We start from the raw sequence: 19,987 nt of genomic DNA, 5'->3' as shown, positions 1-19,987 counted from the left end.
GGGGAGAGCCCTCTCTACCCATCTGTACAGCCAGCACACACACACACACACACACACACACACACACACACACACACACACACACACACACGTCACTTTTACTATATTTGCGGGGTAATTGTATTGACTTACATTCATTCTCTACAGCCTTTCCCTAACCACATTATGCCAAACCCTAACCCTAACCCTAACCCTAACCCTAACCCTGTGTGTGTGTGTGTGTGTGTGTGTGTGTGTGTGTGTGTGGCATGTGCTAATGTGTGTGGGAGTGGGTACATGTATATGTGTGTGAATGTGGGAGTGTGTGGGTAGGAGTGTGAGAGTGTGTGTGAGTGAGGGTTAGGAATCATAAATTGTTAATAATTGAACAGCCATTATTTTATTCTTTCAGTCAGGTGGCCAAGTTGTTGCCACACAAATCTTAGCCCAAAAGCTCATCCCAAACCCTGCGTGAGTAGCATGGAGGAGGCAACTCCTCCCGCACTTTGAATTGGAAAAATCCTAAATAATAAACAGTTCAACAACAGGTAACAACAGGCCCTATCCTCCTGCAAACCCCAGAATGAAGAAGCGCTATCAGACGTAGCTTTAGTGATAGGACCAGGGCCCAAATTTGTGGCAACACGTAACGACTGGAGGGGAGGAGGTGACTCCATAAGGCTGGACCAAGTCTGACAGTTCCTGAATCCCAGTACCGGGCGTCAGGTTCTGCCACATGGATTCACATTAACTCTGAACCTCTGTCAAGGCGGGTTGTTCTTTGGTTTTGGCAGCTCAGTAACGGACGTGGGTCAGTGCCTTCTCACGCGAAAACTCACAACAAAAGCCACTCGTACTACTGAAATTGGAGATGGGGACGGCGTGAGATATCGAGTGTATTATTTCCTAACCTACTCTCCCAAAATGTCCTCACAAGAACAGTGGCTTTTCAATAGTTGCTCCTCACAAGCATGGCAAAACAAGCCCCCCGCAACACACACATGCTCACACACACACATGGAGTTACAGAACGTGGAAGCATACCAGGGTGGGAGTCAATTCAGTTGTACGTAAGCCAATTCAAAACACAAACTGAGTCCTTCACATTAAGATGAAACAGTGATAGAGCCTCAAAAGACAACATGAAGAGAGGTGGAAAAAAAAATGCAAAAAACAAACAAAACAAACAAAAAAAAACAAAAAAAAACAAAACAAAAAAAAAAAACTGAAAGGAAGGAACAAATAAGACTCCAAATCATAACACAACACAAAACTTACTGTAATAGATTGGACATTGATTTTTTTTTTTTTTTTTTTTTATTGAAAATGTCGAAGGATATTGACTTCCTGAGTTGATTCAAAAGTAAGAGAATTGACTCCAACCCTGAAGCTTCCGTAATTTCTTTTGTTTGCATGAGTTAGGTTACAACAGAGACTCTTATGACCATGAGCACTGTCCTCCCAGCCCGGCTCCTGAAGTAGCTTTAAAAGCAGTCTATGTACGACTTTGTCTCTAATCTAGCATACAGTCCTCTTGGCATGTCAAAAGATATGGTAGACAGGTTCATTTCTACTCCATGTGCTCCATATTTGATTTGTTACTGTCTCCTGTATTCAGCTCAATGCATTTTTTTAAGTTCACACGAATCCAAAAACATTAGCAACTCTCTCGACTTTAACCTGTTGCCTAACGTTGCCTAAAGTGTAGGAAAAAAACTGCTTATTTAGCGAAGAATATTCTTCTGCATGGTACTCTTTATAGTTATTATTTTAATCTTTCCGACATGATACCCACCCACAATTATTCATAACATTAGACTATTTTGCCGACATAACTGTCACAATCTGTATTTTCCCACATTTACCATCGCTACAGATTCAACAGGCTCCACCTCTGAGTGTCAGGTGAATATTGTAAAAAATAGCAGAGCAGCCAACTGTTTAACCAAAAACTCTGGTGTGCCTCCAAAATTACTCTCAATAGTGCATGATCAAGAATGAGAATAAACATTGGTATTGGTATTGAAAGGAGCGACTAAGACAGACTAATGAAATGAAGACCAGGGCCAAGTTGGCCATTTCCCCCACAGACAGGTGCAATTTACATTATTTAACTTTTGTCTTGTGGAGTGTTGCAACTGGGGAAACTAGTCCAGCCCTACTATCTACATCATTTCCATTATTCAGGCTGTGTGGAGCTGTGCAGGGCTGAGCCTGATAGAGGCAAAGCCCAATTGATTTGTTATGTTTCTCTTCTCCTTTGTTTCTCTGTTGTGCCGCTGTAATGGCTAATACTACTAATGTATAAGGTGTTTGTCTGCTATGTTAAACGTGGCTTATCCTGTTCTTTGAATATATACACAGAGAGCAGGGTTACCTTGTGACTGGAAGGTTGCCAGTTTGAATTCTGGGACTGGTTGGCAGGGAAGATGAATTAATCACACTTGTACCTCCCACTACAACTACAGTCAAAGTGCCCTTGACCAAGGCACTTGAGTCCGAATGATCCAGGGGAGCTTCTTAGTGGCCAGCAGCGAAACACTGGGGTTGTAATGGGCTCCAGTGTGTGGAACTGTGTGTATATTACTCCCGTGTACACATAGCCACTTCATGCATCTTGAGCTCATCAGATAACAACAGGATAGATAAAAGACCAAGTGCAAATGCGTCCGACTACACAAACCACATACATCATTTATAATCCACTTAAAATATTACATCTCGACCTACAACACCAGTTTCAGCGGAAGAGAAGCCCAACATGCACACGACAGACCGGGTGCAGTAAATTTGGTGCCTGGTATTCCCAATATTTACTTGTGCTTGGTGTTTCGTCCTTCTGTGATGTATCCACTGGTCTTGTCGTTTCTTCCAAGCAGAGTAAGTGGCACATGACCTGGGCGATTTCAAGCGTGAACCACCCCTACCAGGTGCATTGCAGGCACATTTGGCGCACAAATAGAGCATCCCCTGAATGCAAATGAGACGGGATGACTCCTGTTCATGTAAACAAATGGTATTTGGCCGAAAGATCAGATGGCGAATGTTTGTTGGGTCTGCTCTCATGTGGTCTCATCTGTGTTTTGTGTGGAAGAATGTAATCGAATTTCAATTTGCCTAATAATGAAGATGCAAGAGACAAGTATAAATGGGACCTATGAAGTAGGGTGTCACTGAAAAAGAACATAGTTTAGGGAAAAAGAAGATACAACAAGAACAAACAAAAATGTGGGGGAGATGTACAGACATTCCTTTATGAGGCACTGCTGTATGCCTTTTCATTGTTTTATATGCAAAGCCACACTCTGGTGCTTCAGACGTGCTTGCTTCCATTGGCAAGGCATCATATGTCTTTTTTTCATGCTCAAAAACAGAAAAGCATTCTACTTTTGCTCAAGGATTACCCAGTAATTTGCTGTTGTGCTTCTGCCTGGTGCGCACTCAGCTCGGACATGTCTCTCATCTCAGAATGTTGGTGATCTTATAAATTTAAACTTATTTTTCTGCTTCCCTCTAGATAACAGCATAAGAGCCTGCAATATGAAACAATACAACAAAACTGTTGCTACTCAAGCCCCCTTCTGTGCTGGATATGCCTCCAGAATTGTGTCTTTTTGCCTTTTTTTTATATTGTGTTGTGCAGGGAGACAGTGCCGCAGATCTTGGCCAGCGTATACCCTCAGTGGGTCGATCAACTGACAGCTCTGATGTTGCATGAAAAGCAGGTTCGACTGATGAGGGCTCTGGCCAAGCAGGAGTTTGCCCGGCGGTGTGTTGCGAGGCTGGTGTCTCAATGGGAGATCTGTGTTATTGAACAGGGTTCACTTTGAAGTTAGCGCCTTACCCAGTGGTCAACAATGGCCTTCTAACAAACGCACCTGCTCTGGTTGTTTGTTCAGTGGCAGCAGGCAGGACAACAGCCCTGGTGGGCTGCACGACTACTGACACACCAGAGGTGGGAGGGGGTGTTGAACAGACAGAGACAAGGACAACAAAAAGGGATGAGGAGGAAGACAACTAGAAAGAGAAAAAGGCATAGAAAATAAAACAAGCATGTTATTTTTACCACAAATGTCCCACTGGTCCTGCCAGTGGCACTAGAGGGAACATCATGGAGTCAACAAAAATGCCAGGTTTCATCCTCGAGGCAATATGAATGTTGTCACCAAATTTCGTGGCAATGCAGAAAATTTTGTTGGTTGTGTTGGTGGCCTCTGGAGACATCAACAGGTAAAACTGTTAACACTGCGAATATTAACAATTTTAACTGTTGGTGTCACCAGAGGGAAAATCACGGGGTCACCAACACTGACAGATTCCATTCTCTAAACAACCTGAATGTTATCATCACATTTCACGGTGATCTACCCATTAGATTTTGGGCCACTCCACTGCAGTCTTCACAGTTTGCCTTGCTGGTGGTGATAAAGGGAGGGTCATCAAAGGTCACCAAAACTGACAGGTGTCACCCTTTAGCCAACATGAACGCTGACACCCAAAGTCATGGTGAACCACCAGAGATATCTGGAGGCATGCCCCCTCCAGACCTAACTGCTGACCGAGGGACGCGACATGAAATGAGCCCTGCACTGCTCCACACAGCCTGTTCTGAGTAATGGAAATGATGCACACATGACATGATTGGTCTTTGCTCCCGCCAAAGCAAAGACCAAGATAGACACAGAGACAGAGAAGAAAGATTGAAATGATGAGACAGAAATACATGTGTATAGAAATACAGAAAGAGGCCACACAGTTGTGGTTTCAACTAAAAAGGAACACTGTGACAGACCCACTTAACTCACTCTAAAATTCACAAAAATGACTGAAAACGAGGACAAACTTCATGAAACACCTGAAACAAAAGAAACTCTCCCTAAATTAAAAGATTCTTATTTAACAGATTAGAAAAATGACATTGCATCGCACAAAACGCCTCAGTGCTATCCAAATGTCAACCATGACATTCAATTGGCAAAATATCTCAACATCAAAAACACAAATGAAAAGAAAGTCTTATCAAAACAGTGACTGTACTCTTGAAATTGAGAGAGAGGAAGACATAAAAAGTCCTGGGCACCAAATGAAATGAAATTATGCAAATTTTGCAAGCAAAACAAAGAGACATAATTACACTTTTTATTTGGATATGAACACATAACACTAGAGTAGCAATAGCAGACTGGATTTGAAAAATGCTTTTCAAACTTCTCCCTCTGTTCTAATGAAATGGAACAAGCTATCCCGCTTGGAGAAGAAGAGAAAATTGTGTAGGCGGCCTCACAGCATGTTGAAGCTCAGAAATGATGTTTGAGTTATTATTATTCCAATGCACTTTTTCCTGTTCATACAAAATATGTAACATAGTCAGTGATCATTCTGGATTTTGTTTTCTGCCTCGTATACATTTGCTTAGGCAACATGTACGACGGTATTTTATGACAATAAAGATCCTTTTTAATCAAAAATATGAGAGAGAGAGGAAGTTTGTGTGTGTGACAACTGGAATTTAAAAACTACTTTCAAACCAACTGAAGCCTAAATTTTAAAAAATGCTGCTTGGCAAACATTTTGTAAATGTTTTATAACAGTTATCAATAAACATTTAGTTTTATATATGTGTGTGTGTACATTTTTTAATTTGTTCTGAATGTTGCAATTTTTTTATTTTATGTATTAAAAAATAATAAATAAATGAAAGTAAATTAAGTGGATTTTGTGTGGCGATGATGTGTTTAGGTTTTGGAGAGTTACCTTTACTTTACTTTATTTACCCTTACCCTCATCTTCTCCACCCCATGATATGAAAACAAGAACTACTCAAGTGCCACCGTCTAAAATGGCACACTGAACACCTCTAATGCCAGTGGCAATGACAAGCTGCAGCCAGGCCAGCGGTCATAGAAACCACATTCACAGAGAAGTGAAAGCGAGAAGGTAACCAGATGGAAACAGAGAGAGTGAGACAGACAGAAAGAGAAAGCAGGAGAGTCGGATCGAGAGATAAAACAAGAGTGAGAGAAAGAAAACAGACACAGAAAGACACAGAAATGGGAAGAGCAATGAGGAGATACGAGCGACAAAAAGAAAAAAAGTGACTGACTACACAAGAAAAAAACAACGAGACTAACACCATGGTACAAGTGCACAGTATGTGACCCAAATACGACAATAAAATAAAACAGAAAGAGAAGTGGGTGGAGATGACACGCGCTCCCCAGCCTCGCTCAGTGTAATTATTCATGAATTGGGGTCAGTTACGCTTGCATCTTTGAGTGCCTGTTAACATCGTAGCTGCACTGTGTTTTCTGGTATCACTTACACCTGTGCACCTCCTGTTTCTCTCCATGTTCTGCTTTTTTATTTAATTTTTGTTTTACTATTTGTTTTCTTTTTTCATTACTTTAGCATTTCAGTTTTTACTTGTGCCCATTTTTATTTTGCCATAAATTTACTTCCATTATTTCCATGGGGCCAGTCTCCTGAAAAATTGAGAGGCCCAGGGATCAAATTATCCATTAAGTGATGGGAACAGAGACCAAAATCAACCATGACTGTGTGCTCCAACATTCAAAAAACAGGAAAAGCAGTCTCTGATAATTCAAACATCATGTTATTTTTATGCTTATTTTACCAATATCCTACACAGAACTGCCAAACTTGGCCACATCTCTTTTTACAATTTGTCTAGATGACTCACCATTTAGCTTTAGGTAAATGGATTACATTTCTACGCTTTTCTAATCTACTAATCGACCACTCAAAGCGCTTCACAGTGTCTGCCTCATATTCACCCACTGACACACTGATGGCAGAGGCTACCATGCAAGGTACCAAGCCACCCATCAGGAGCGGTTAGGGGTTCAGTGTCTTGCTCAAGGGCACTTGGTCACGCTTTGTGGAGGAGCCGGGGATTGAAACTGAAACCTTCTGACTACCAGACGACTACTCTGCCTACTGGACCATGCCAACCCCAGAGATGCGACAAGCTGTCATTTTCTTACTTTGAATAATGATAGTGGCTTATTATCACTCAGTGTGACGAACATTAAAGTGCTCACATGAAGCACTGAGGCCGGTGATCTATCAGGAGCACGTGCATGATTTTGGTGTCTTTGTTCTCATAGTTCAGTGGGTGCATCAGTAGAATTACTGTCAATTTGTAGATTCCCAAGAACGTCAAAAAACCAAAGTTAAAGTTTGCAACTACTATCATTAAACTGAAGTTTTATTTTCTTCCTATAGGTACACAATCTGCTTCTTAAACTGCACTCTCTGTTATACTAAGCCCAACAAACTTCACTAAACAAACTGTGCACAGGTATCCCTGCCCCCCAGCAGGGCTGGAACAGCAGGATAAGTTTCATGGCGGTGCATGGGGCAACATCTTGTCACGCCACTTAAGCTATTAATCTCTCCTGCGCATCTGTCTAATAGTGAGCCGTCCATCGTGCCCCAAAGTGAACAACAGAGGAGGTGTGACACAGCTTCCAGGTGCATGAGCTGTCAGACGGGTGATTGACAGACTTGCCGACAACTCACAGCAGCTGAAAACAGGACGGAAATGGCCTATTTGCTTACCGAAATGAGGAATTGTGTGTGTGTGTGCATGTGTGTGTTTGTGGGGGGTAGGGGGATGGTGGTGGTGGTGGTGGGTGCATCCAGCCAGCCAGCCAGCCAGCCTGATGATGGCGGCCCACAAACCCACATACCGGGACAGATCAGCCTTCCACCGTGTCAGCGCAGTGTTATTAATGACAGCCACTTAAAGCCTTATTACGGGGCCCCGCAGCTTATACGCTTGACGGCTCGGAGGTACAGCCTGGCGGGAACCAGCCAGGTAATGAATAAATGACATGCTTAACTGTTCCACCAAAATAATGTTGCGCTGCATCAATACCAGGTCAGAAATGAGGGAGTTTATAATGGCAGAGGAGCGACACAGTCTATGGCCTGTACAATCACAGCATCCATATGAAGAACTGCGCCAGCAAAGTTACAGTAATGGGTGTCAGACAGAGGGAATGAACAGGTGAGATTATGGGCTGATATGCTAATGTTGTTCCCCCGTGGCCAATTTTTATATCCAATTGAACTAAAATAGCTGAAGTATAACACGGCTATATTCATACACTTAATACCTGTCATCAATCTTCACCAAGCTTCCACCGAGAGTGGACAGGGAAGTGCGCTCAGCCGGGTCAAAATGCAGACCCAAAGCTGCAAGTCTCATTTGCAATGTCTGAGACACAGCAAGCTGGCCTCAAAGAGCTAGGGGTGACTGAGGCAGACCATTTGATTGCTTTGTGTTGCCTCATGTTGCCTGCTAAAAGTTGTCCATGAACACATCGCGCAGACAGCAGCTGATCATCAACAGCTGAAGTGCAAATATGTGAGTGAACTCTGGATAACAGGATGTGGCAATGGTCAGGGAGGGTCACGGAAAGACAAAGGAAGAAAGTAGTGTTAACCCTTGATTTGACACAATTTAACACCACTTCTAATCTGTTTCCAATTTCCCAATGTCCCCAACAAATGGTTAGACAAACTGGGGGGAATTTGGCTGGTAAGAAGTTACAGCTTGCACACTGTCAACCTGAAAGTCTTTTGTATGTGTAAAAAGATTTGTTTAACACAACTAGAGCTGTCTGGATAGCTTGCTTACTAGCTAGTTAGTACAATATCAACACAACTCGATTTCAGTTTCTCTTCTCATGTCTTGACACACTTCTAATCGAAAAGCTCTTTCTATCCAACGGCCTCCACTTCCAGTTCATAATGCTGTATTGGTCGGCTGGCCGCTGACAAGGGCTGACGGTGCAGGACTCACTGCACAAACTACAGCCAATCGATGGACACAAAAGGTCCAGCGAGGGCCCACTGGTCAGTTTAGCCACTACTATATCTTTTTAAAACCTTTATTTATCCAGGAGAGGGTTTAGATGAGCATGTGTTCTGTGCTTTGAAAACATCCATCACATCACATCTCATCACATCACATCACGTCTTACAGCTGTCCACTGAGCAGTACCACCAGAGGAACTGAGGCTTACATAAGAGTCTTGTTCAAAAATACCTCGTTGGTAGTTTCCCCACCTGAAATTTTGTAGTTTGGGAATTCGCACCAGAAGTCTTCAAATTACAAGCCTTGTCTCTCCTCTATTGCTGCCGAAAAGCGGAGGAGTATCTTACATTTCACACAGCAGAACTGAAAATGTATCAGCAATCGTAAAGTAGGGAGGAAATTGAAAGCGTTATTGGTGCTGGTTGCTCCTTCCACCCCCAACAGCGCTGTGCAGTAATTGTGCCGCCTGCCAGCATGGAACGAGTGCCTCCTATTGAGTGGTTCCATCATTTTGAAGGTTATCGCTCTTTGATGTAACACTAGCTGCTTCATTTGAATATCTAATGTCATGTCCTCACTCTAAGGTGGCTCACCGGTTACATGGGGACTGTAACTTGACAATTTTGGATGATAACATTTATTAGCAATGCATATGACACTGTACTGACCAAGCGCAAAATGGTGAGGCAAATGCACTGTATTTTATAAAATGACTAAAAACTTATGAGTGTCAGCAAGCGTGAGCAACAGTTGGACTGATTGTACCAAAACAAGACCAAATACTATTTGCAAACATTTTTCATATTTATTTGTTTTTCTTTTTATTCTTTTTTCACTTAAGTGGGGTTTGTTACACAGGAAAGTGCCAGAAATGTTTCAAAATTTTGCATTTTTCTCAGTGACTGTAAACTCCCCTGAGGCCATCCAAATTGTAAACCCCAGCCAACTGTTACTCCAAGCGTGATAGAACAAGTGCAAAGAATTAGGAGCAGCAGCTTCTACACTATTTGACCCTGCTCAGTCTGGCAAATTAATTTTCAGAAGCTGCGTGTTTGTCTCCAGTTAGCTCAGTGGATCAAACAAAGTGGACTGTTTGAAATGCTGCTTCATTGTGAGTGTGATGCACACAGACAACACCTACGCAAATTAATAAATCAGAGGTGAATGTGCGCGCACACGCACACGCACACATGCATGCACACACACACACACACACACACACACACACACGCACACACGCACACACGCACACACACACACACACACACACACACACACACACACACACACACACACACACACACACACAAGAGTGGAGAGACTCCCGACTCTCACACACACATACACACAGCAGGAGATGGTGCAGCGTTATCTCTAGGCAGATTACCAGAGACACTTCTCTTTGGTCCAAATATGAAACCTGTCTACAGTAATGAATTATGTGAAACATTTGGCCTCACTAAACAATGTAGAGACAGAACATAAGCTAATTACTGCTATCTCCCATTAGCTCACCTCAAATGTGTGTTGAGTGCCGGTCCATAGGGTGCCCTTCTGTCATACAGAGGCCTAATAACTCTGCATATAGCAAAGATTAAAGGCGAGTGTACATCTGCTAATTAACCTTAATTGCAAATGAAACCTGGGAGGCATCATTCATTACAGCAGCATATACACCGGAGCTCAATTCAGACATTTCAGCCTGTGACAAACAACGCAGTGGGGAGCTATGGCCTTATTTGTCTGCTTTTCACATTTTAATTCCAATTTCCCTTGCTCCCAAAATTTAGCATTATGGAGGAGATTGGCTCCTGAGAAATAAAGTCTCTCTGCAGTACCTTGGGATAAGGTCGTAATGTGAAAAACCCCAGCCAGAATTTGCTATGCCACTGAAGAGGGGGTTTTCAAAGTTAAGATAAGCGGGGGAGAAAATATGATTATTTTCATAATTGCAAATCTCCAACTTGGCATCATCTGAATTCACGAAGATGACTTCACCTCAGGGCTAATGACTTGTTTCATACCAGTATTTGTCCCTGTTTGCTGCTTAACCCGCATTTGGATATTCTATCAGGAGGATGGTTGTGTGGCGTCTTCCAAATTCCCCAGCAAATCCCAGAGAAAAGGAAAAAAAAGTTAGGATCCATCTATAGTTTAGCCTGATAGCAAGATTTTTTTTTTTTTTTTTTTTTTTTTTTTTAAAAAGGGAATTGAGTTATATCCCTAGAGGAGCAGAGTTGAGCAGATCGTGTCACGATCAAAAGGTGCTGAAAACACTGCTGGCTTTCTTTTCTTTTCCCTTTCCGTCGTCTGATGAAATTTGAGACTGATAAGGGGAGAATATTAACATCGGCAAGCTGTCTCTCAGTTGATGGACAGCTTTTGATATTGGCGGTTTTGAGCAAAATGAATCATCTTATCTTTTTAGGAGGAAGCAGTGTGGTCTGTTGGTGAGAGAGACCATCCTGTCACCTCCAACGTTACACTTTCATTATAGTCATTTAGACGATTCTCTTATTCTGAGTAACTTACAGTGAGTGCAGCAGTAGAAATAGCTTCTATTCCCACATCTCCAAAATCACAGTCTTTTGTGCCAGCACCAGGGTTTTGAATTTGATATAAGCAGCATTGGGAAGCCAAAAGAAGAAGTGTACGAGTTGAGTGACATCGAAGAATTGGTAGAGGGTGAGTACAGGACAGGCTGAAGCTTTTTGGCTGTTTCCATCATTGCAATAGTGTCAGAAAATGGGACCCTGGACCCAGTGCTCTGACCTCTCTGCTGAAATGCTAACTCGTACGCCTAGCTCAGATAGATACGCAAAGACACAAATTCCTACCAACATTTTGTGCTGTGGTGATTTAATTTCCCTGCAAGACTAAGGCACGTGAGTAATAAAAATCAATGACAGGGATGCCAAGGCGAGGAGTACAACCCTTTCAGAGTCCATATCCTGCAGCTCCGACTGCTGGAAAAGGTCAGCACTGTTTTCACCGGAGGCGGCCGGAGCTGGATTGACTCCAGAGCAACTGGTGTGGAAGGAGCCAGTGGAAGTGCAACGAAGCCTGACCCAGCAGCAGCCCCCACTGTGTGGGTAGTTCTTACTATCACTGGTCATCTATTGTTCTATTTGTCTGTCTCTGCTCATGGCTCTCTCATGTTTCTCACACACACACACACACACACACACACACTACCAAAGCCATCTGCTGTAGGATGAATCATTGGAGTAATTGCATACTTTCCTATTTCATTGTGAGCATCTTTCTATGACTTCTTGGAGTAACTAGTCATTATGTGAGGGATAATCCACGACAAGGTGCACGTTCAAGGATTTGAATGCACCTTGTGGAGGTTCTTCTGGATTAGCCTGCTTATCCACGGTATGTTTCTAGGCGACATGTATGCCACCGTCTTTCCACTTCTGGCACATCGTCTAGAAACTGTGAGCTTTTCAAGTCATTCAGTTTTGGAAAAAAAAAAAAAAAAAAAAAAAATGCAAATCATTGATTTTTTTTCTGTACAACTGACTTCACTATAATGACAGTGAGTTAAGTACTCATTTTGTCCATATGTGCTTTGATTATTTTGTTTCGGATTTATCCACATTAGCTGTCTTTGCCATGAAACCCAGTAACTAGAAATACAAAGGCAAGGACAAATATTGGCAAATACCATGGCAATTTGCCAACAATAAATAACTATGGATGGTTAATTTTTTAGGGAGTGACATGCCCTGAAAATAACAATTTTCTGCCTGCATCATTTTTGTACTGGTCAGGTAGTGTCGAAAAGGAGACACAACCAGATGCTGATGTTATGCACCTTGAGCTGCGAGCGGCATTGGAGGGATTGCGGATTTGCCAAAGTGAATTCGATACAGCACTTAATTGGCTCGGCAAGCACAAGGCATCAACATTACATGTTGATTACTGGAAAATAATCACCATAGTTTTGAGGCAATTGGTGTTTGGAAAACAGGGCAGTATGGTGGCTATCGGTTAACATAAGCTAGCTTAACACTCAAGTTTCCCTTTGTTGCTATGACTACATAGGTTGGTTCAAAATTTAGGACCAGCGTATGTATTTTGATCAGCGTTTGAACTTGAGCGGAACTATATGCACATTACATGGTTTGAACACACTCCATCCAGCCAATCACAAATGAGTATTCACCTGGATCTTGACAGAATATTAGACTGATAAGAGATAGATGACCATTGTTATGGGTGTGGCTGATGGGTGTCTGGGTGACGCTGACATTTTGCCATAGAGGAGGACCCACACTGCAGCTCCCTCACACTCCTGTCCTAAGGGGCTGTTAAGAAGGGGAGCATATTGTGTGGGAGCAGGATAAATGCCACTCACTCATAAAAGCCGCTGTTTCCCTATTTCCTCTCATGCCAAGTTGAAAGGGCCTTCAAATATTCATAAACATTTCCATCAATAAAAAAACGCTGCAGTTCTTGCTTCACTGCCACACAGAGAGTGGTAATGGCCATGAGGCTGAAAGGCAAAAAGCTTGGCAGAGAGGAGAACGAGGCTGGGTGGGTGGGTGCCACCTCTCCTACAATACTCAGGAGGAAATGGGTCCTTCAATTAAGTAGCCATTGATTGTAAAGGTCTCTGTGTGATCTATTCTCAGATGCACTGTGTACATTGGCTTTTGCAAATGCATTCCTGTGTAGTGGTGGGTCCCTCAGGGACTGGCAAGCTTCGCTCTCTGGCCTGTTGGCCTCGATGTAAACCAGCTGATTGTGGAAATGTGATTAAGTGATTAAAGGAGAAAGCTGGGACGGGGACCAATACCTCTTAGTCAGTAGTTCTCATGGGTCAACAGAATAAAATGGTCTCTTGGCCATTTGATTTAAGCCGACCTGTCAGAGTGTGAACGGGGATGGAACTGCTATAGTGTATGTCTTTTCGGCAATCCTCAGACACACAGCAAAAACGGACTGGGCTGTTTGTGATCTCTCTTTTTTTTTTTTTTTTGTTAAACCTTTTTTTTTTTTTTTTTTTTACATTTAAGCATATTATTACAACATTAATGTGGCTACAGGCATGCATTTGTAATTACCCCTTAGATAATTGAAGCCCTAAAATGTTTTCATTCTGAGGCAAAAATTGAAATTTTCTAGTGAACATGGTCATGGTGCAGAAAATTAGACATTAATTCCAGGATATTAGAGCAGAATTGAATTTCACAGAAAAAGTGTAAAGTTATGTGCTCTCCCTCTCTCTGGGTTACGCCTGTCAAACCCTGTTGAAAGGCCATAAAGTTAAAAGATCCACCAAAGAGAATCAGGCTTTTTGGAAATGAATTCTGCTGATCCTCTTTGCACATGTAGATTTTCAATGAAACCACTGGGAGCAAATATTTGCATTGAAATGACAGAAGGAAGCAATGCAGTGAGGGAGAGGGAGAGAGAGAGAGAGAGGGAGAGAGAGAGAGAGCGAGAGCGAGAGCGAGAGAAGGAAAGATATGTGTTTGAATGTGCATGCAGATGTACAGAATGTGTATGTGTGCATGTATCTGAGGGCTGAAGTCCTGTGCAGAGGCAGACCATGCAAAACAACTCTCCATTTAGCTCGTGTCACGGCAAAACCTAAGGCAGATCTGATATGGAGGATATTGTTCAAGAACACCAGGATTACTCCCATAGTATGCAATTTGTTTGAAGCCACGGCTAATTTGACTGCTCTATCTCATTGCAGCATGTTATCTGTTAAAGCGATGCATCTTGTCTTAGTCATGGCGATGTGTTAACGCCCAGTGCACACAATAAATCGCCACCCCCTGCAAGCAGGAGATGGATTACCGTTCTTTTTTCACCTACATTAGCAAAAGGAAAGGCTATTGTCATACACAATAAACCCAGCCACCATGAAAAAAAAAACAGAGAGCTAATTCTAGGAGGATTTCAGTGTGTGTGTGTGTGTGTGTGTGTGTGTGTGTGTGTGTTAGAGAGAGAACAGGAGAAAGAACGTGAAAGAAAGAAAGCAAAAGAAACGAGCTGACTGTGCCCTCCATGAGCAAAAAACTTCAAGAAAAAAACAAAGCAAAAAACATAGAACTGCTGTCGAAGTATGAACGATTTAAAAAAATAAAATGCTAAAAATGGATCTAATGAAAATGGGATAAAAATGCAAGTGAACTAAAATATGAAATTCTAGATTCTGATGGGATTTGATAAGTTCAAAGATGACTTGATTAGAGATAATTTAATGAAAAATTTACTTTATATCAGTTACCATTTACTGTATCATTGAGAACAAAATGTTTATGTCCTGTTTATAATGTAAATTTGCTTCATATTCTGCTATCCACTTTGCTACTGTAATGCTTGAAATTTCCCCTCTGTGGGACTAATAAAGGAATATCTTATCTTATCTTATCTTATCTTATCTTAAAAAATTCCTTTTATTATTTGAGGTGAAAAATGGAAGGAAGAAGGAAACAAAAATTAAGTTAAAAATCACTGTGAATGTGAATTGTGATGCGGCATGATAACACCGCAGGTGAATTTAAAGAGAGTGAAAATAACTTAAATAATGGATAATATCAAATTTTCCGTTCATTAACTCATTCACATAATACAGAATTGACCTTTACCATTTAACGTGTGCAAGGCTTAAGGTTGTCTGTTCTTAAAATAATATTTGATACAGATGATTGAATTGCTGATGGTTTTTTTTTTTTTTTTTGGTATTTCTGTAGAGAGCTCTTGTTGCAGTTAAGGAGACAATTTTGTATTTTGCTTTTAAAGATGTACTATGCAAAATTGCTGAGGACGATAGAGGTGTGGACCCTTTCTACTCAACTGACAAAAACGTAAAAGAATAAGCTTCATGGACTGATTACATGCTTGTTCCACGTTTTTGCCTGAGGAGTCTGAAGGGTCCTCACTTCAATTGGCCCTCGGCAATTTTGCATAGTTTTGATTTGTTGCTTCCTGGGTGTGATGAAGAGTTCCAGCCAGTGGTCATACCTGAAACCAGGATTTCATTTGGGAGATAAAAGGTGAATCTGCAGCATGTTCTATTAGTGGGGATAGGATGTAATTGTCTGTTGCCGCCCTGCTTGATTTGGGCTGGTAAATCGGGTGTGTTTTTACACACTTCCGTAGTGCGGCTTGACAGTCAGGCCGTGGTGATGAGAACGGAGGTTAGGGGCAGGAATAGGAAATGGATGCAAAGGAGCTACACAGGACATTACAAGAATAGGTGTGTGTGTGTGTGTGTGTGTGTGTGAGTGTCTGCTAGTGTACGTGTGTCTGGCTGTGTGCATGCATGTGTGTTTCTTTATGTGTCTGTGCTGCGCGCTGCCTGCAGGTGTGTGCATGTGAGTGTGGCTGTGGCTGTGCTGTCGTAGAGTTAAAGCCTGTATTATTGGCCAGCAGCCCTCCAGCTCTCTGTGTACAGTCAGAGCAGTGGGACAGACAGAGATTGCCACCACCTGCGGCTCAGCTGGGAGCTGCCTGCAGAATGAGAGCTGAGAAATAAGAGAGGAGGGGAGACGGAGCAAAGGGGGGGGAGTGGAGAGGAGGCGGGCAGGGGGAGGTGAAAGAGGAGTACATAATTACACGGCAGAGCTGAAGCTCATCTCAGGGTGCTCCAAGTACCCCCACAACCCCCTCCCCTTACACACACACACACACAAACACACACCACACCTCTTCCCCCTCTCCATTGCCGCCTCCTTCATGTCTCCATTTGGGAGAAAACAATCCATCAGACAAAGGTCAGTGTACCCCCACCATCCTCACACCAGGTGCACACACACGCAGACACACACACACACACACACACATGCTCTTAAAAGGGAAAAGGAGGAAATTACAACAAAACAAGGCAAGAAAAGAACAGATCTTTTCAGTCATGTTTTGCAAGTTTAGCATGGTTCGTATTGCAACAGCATATACTTCCCAATTTCCTCAGCAAATATTTATTTCACTATTTATAGCACACTGCTGCTGCAGAGCTGACAGGAGATTGTTGCCCAAAATAGACACATGACACGTTTAGGTACCTGTGGATGACAGGTATGTGAAGTCGTGAGAAAGTAGTGGATATCACATGTCCATGTGGCAGAGGTGCAATTCTATTATGTGATCAAAGCAATTACAAGGAGTTTTTAATTGGTTTAAAACAGTTTAAATTGAATACCAGTGCCTCTATATGACCTACACAAGCAAACAAGGCCATCAGTGACAAGATTGTCTATTTCTATGAACTTATTCTAAATGCCTGTCACTGGGTCTGTGTCACCAGAATCAGACAAAATGATTTACGGCACGCAGACTGGTGGCCCATGTTAACTGTTAACCAGGCTCTGCCATATTTACTTTCTCTCTGCCTCTGGCTTTAAGTCTTGTCCTATCTGCCTTTGCTGCCACTTCCCTCGACCATGCTTGGCTCCTCTGCCCACCGTCTGGACTGAGCTGTTACCCTGCTAGCTGGTTGCTACTGTTTTTTTTCCTGCTTCCTGCAGGTGTTGTATTTTGCTATGTCATTATCTTTTATTGTGAGCCTAAGCCAAACTCAAGCATTTGCTGCGGTCAGCCTTGGTCCACGATTTAAACAGAGGTGTCTCTTCTTTCACTCGCTCTCAAAACAAGGCCAGATCAAGATCGTTACGACACAACGCCGTGGCTCTCATGGGAAATGCAGTCTTCAGTCTGGGAAACACTACCACGTTTGTCCACAGGGGTCACCAAAATCAACACAAAATGAAAGTTTCTTGTAGTTGCTGTAATGCAGGCCTACAAGTGTTGTCTTTTTTTCCTTTAACGCTGAAAAGATAGCACCTCACCAGTTGAATTTAGGGGCTTCTCATACAGTAACTGATGGCTGCTAGGAAATCATTAACTTTCAATGACAGCTAGGTAGGTGGGTGGGCAGAGAGCAATTTAGAAGGCAGAGCAGCAAACAGGATCGTGCTCATCTCACACACACGACTAATCAGTGAATGCTTCCTTGCTTGACCAGTGAGATCTTGACGATTTCGATGTAATTTCCCGGAGCTGCACAGCTGCTATTCAAATAGTTATCAGGACATCAACAGGAGACCTACTCTTTATTTACCTCCAAAATGTGACTATTTCCCTCCAACTATCTGCACTTTACTGTAGTTGTACCCATGCCCGGGTCTGGCCATGTTGCTGCTGTAGGCAAGATTGTGGAGTGCCACAATCTCACTGGATAAATCCCCAAATATATCCTTATAAAAGCTGGCTTTCATTTGGATTTGTTCAAGAACACTTTGATATTAAAAGTTTGAGCAGGCTATAAATATTGTAGTCATTAAATATAAAAACAACCCTTTGTAGTCTTCAAAACAGTAATATCAATTGGTGTAAATAACAAAAGGCATTTTGAACATTTTAAATTAGCTATGAGTTCCTGTAGAATTACCCCAAATTCAAATATGCAGAATGGGTTGAAAAACTGCAGTGCAAAAGTCAGTCATCAATATATAACTTTATAGTTTAAGCTCCAAAGTTTTTGCTCAGCTTTTTCATTTGTGGTCGACAGAATCTTATTAACCTTTGGGCTGGTTATTGCAAATGTGCTGATGGTATCTAAATAATAATGGAATAAATAAGCATGGTATTCTGCAAATGTGAAAAGTCGGAAGTTATTTTACCTTTTAAGGTTTAAACCTAGTCATATTTTGCTGAGAGCTGTGCGCAGAATGTGTAAATTTAAACTGCAAACAGGCATGATTCTGGAAACTTCCTGACTGTTTGTGGGGCCATTGTCTTATATACATACAGATTTTTTTCATACTGGCCCTTTTGTGTGAAATTGAAAATGTGCTGACTATCCAAACAATGAAAATCCCACATATGCACACACTGTATGAAAAGCCACACACTGTACACAGAATTCAATACAGCCCAGCCTCCTCGAGTGGCAAAGACAGCTTTTCTTCGCATGTAAATTGGATACACTCTCGTCACAGCGGGTTAACGAAGACAAGTTCAGTTTCAAAATAACACTTCATTGAGCTGGGGTGCACCAGAAACCAATAAATAACTCTCACAATGAAAGAAAGCAGCCTGAAAAGATCATGTTTTTATTACTAATATCCAAAGCAATATTTTATTGTTATTAAAATCCTGTGGACTGTAGACAGTGCCTCATATTCCCCCGAAGAGCTGTTTTAATATCCTTATAATTTAATATTCTCAGCAGGTTTCATTTTTATCCCTTTGTCTGGAAATGCTCTCTGCAACTCACAGTCAGTGATGGTGAATGTAGATGTAGTGCATCTATGTGACTGCATAATGATTTCAGGGCAATGATACGACAATACTTACATTTTCTATCCATAATAGTGGGTAACGATTCATATTTGCTGTGGAATCTCTGTTGAAATTACATGGGAGTGAAGGGGGTTGCATAATAATTTTAAGAGTTCACTGCCTGCATAATTTTTCTCTAACAGAGGGAAGGTCAACAACCCATTTGATTTAATGGAATTTTAATTCCTACTCAACACTATTTACACCAACACATGCATGTTTAGTTTAGTAAAAACATTTTTAACTGAGCCTGAAGCTTGATTGTATAAAGACAAACCCTGTGTGTGTGTGTGTGTGTGTGTGTGTGTGATAAGGCTGACCGGTGGGCCCATCACTGCTGAAGCTATGCCCAGGACAACCAACCCTGGTCGTGTCTGGTCTCGTTTTGTCTCGTCTGCCTGGCTGTGCTCACCTCCATGGTCTAAGACGGTAGATAGCCCCCAAGGGTGTGTGAGTGAGTATGTGAGTGTGTTGCTCATCTGGATGTGCTGCGACAACCCTCCAACACCCGGCACATCAATATTTAAGCCTAGAGGGCATGATGTGAGGGCCCATCTTCAGGTGCCACCTGCAACGATGTGCGGGTGCATGCACACAGACACACACACACACATAGATAACCCTAACCCTAACTAACAGAGGCACATCGACAAGGACTGCTAAATAGGACCCCAAATAAGAAGACACAGTGTAGGGACGTGGCCACGGCCAGCAAGAGGGTCTTGTATCTTTTGCTGTTCCTCAGTGACAGGAGCTAAACGTAGAATATTGTGTATCTCAAAATCAAACTACATTTCCCATAATCAACCTTTACCCATAAACCCAATCGCTAGGAAGTAAGAGGGATTCTGGAGAAAG

General features: G+C 42.2%; 1 protein-coding gene and 1 long non-coding RNA gene across 2 annotated transcripts in view; both read right to left on the bottom strand.

Annotated features, from left to right (window-relative positions):
* Positions 1 to 19,987, bottom strand: part of chst8 (carbohydrate (N-acetylgalactosamine 4-0) sulfotransferase 8) — a 154,362-nt gene that overhangs the window by 22,951 nt on the left and 111,424 nt on the right. The gene's annotated exons all lie outside the window — the stretch shown is intronic.
* Positions 839 to 19,761, bottom strand: LOC115355629 (uncharacterized). Its single transcript, XR_003927893.1, has 3 exons — positions 19,751 to 19,761; positions 16,489 to 16,495; positions 839 to 893 (listed from the first exon to the last, which is right to left on the bottom strand). It is a non-coding gene; the product is annotated as an uncharacterized LOC115355629 (long non-coding RNA).

Source organism: Myripristis murdjan, chromosome 3 (genome assembly GCF_902150065.1).
Source record: "Myripristis murdjan chromosome 3, fMyrMur1.1, whole genome shotgun sequence".
NCBI lineage: Eukaryota > Metazoa > Chordata > Actinopteri > Holocentriformes > Holocentridae > Myripristis > Myripristis murdjan.
The sequence above is the reverse complement of the archived record's forward strand: the minus strand, read 5'-3'. Positions and strand labels throughout refer to the sequence as shown.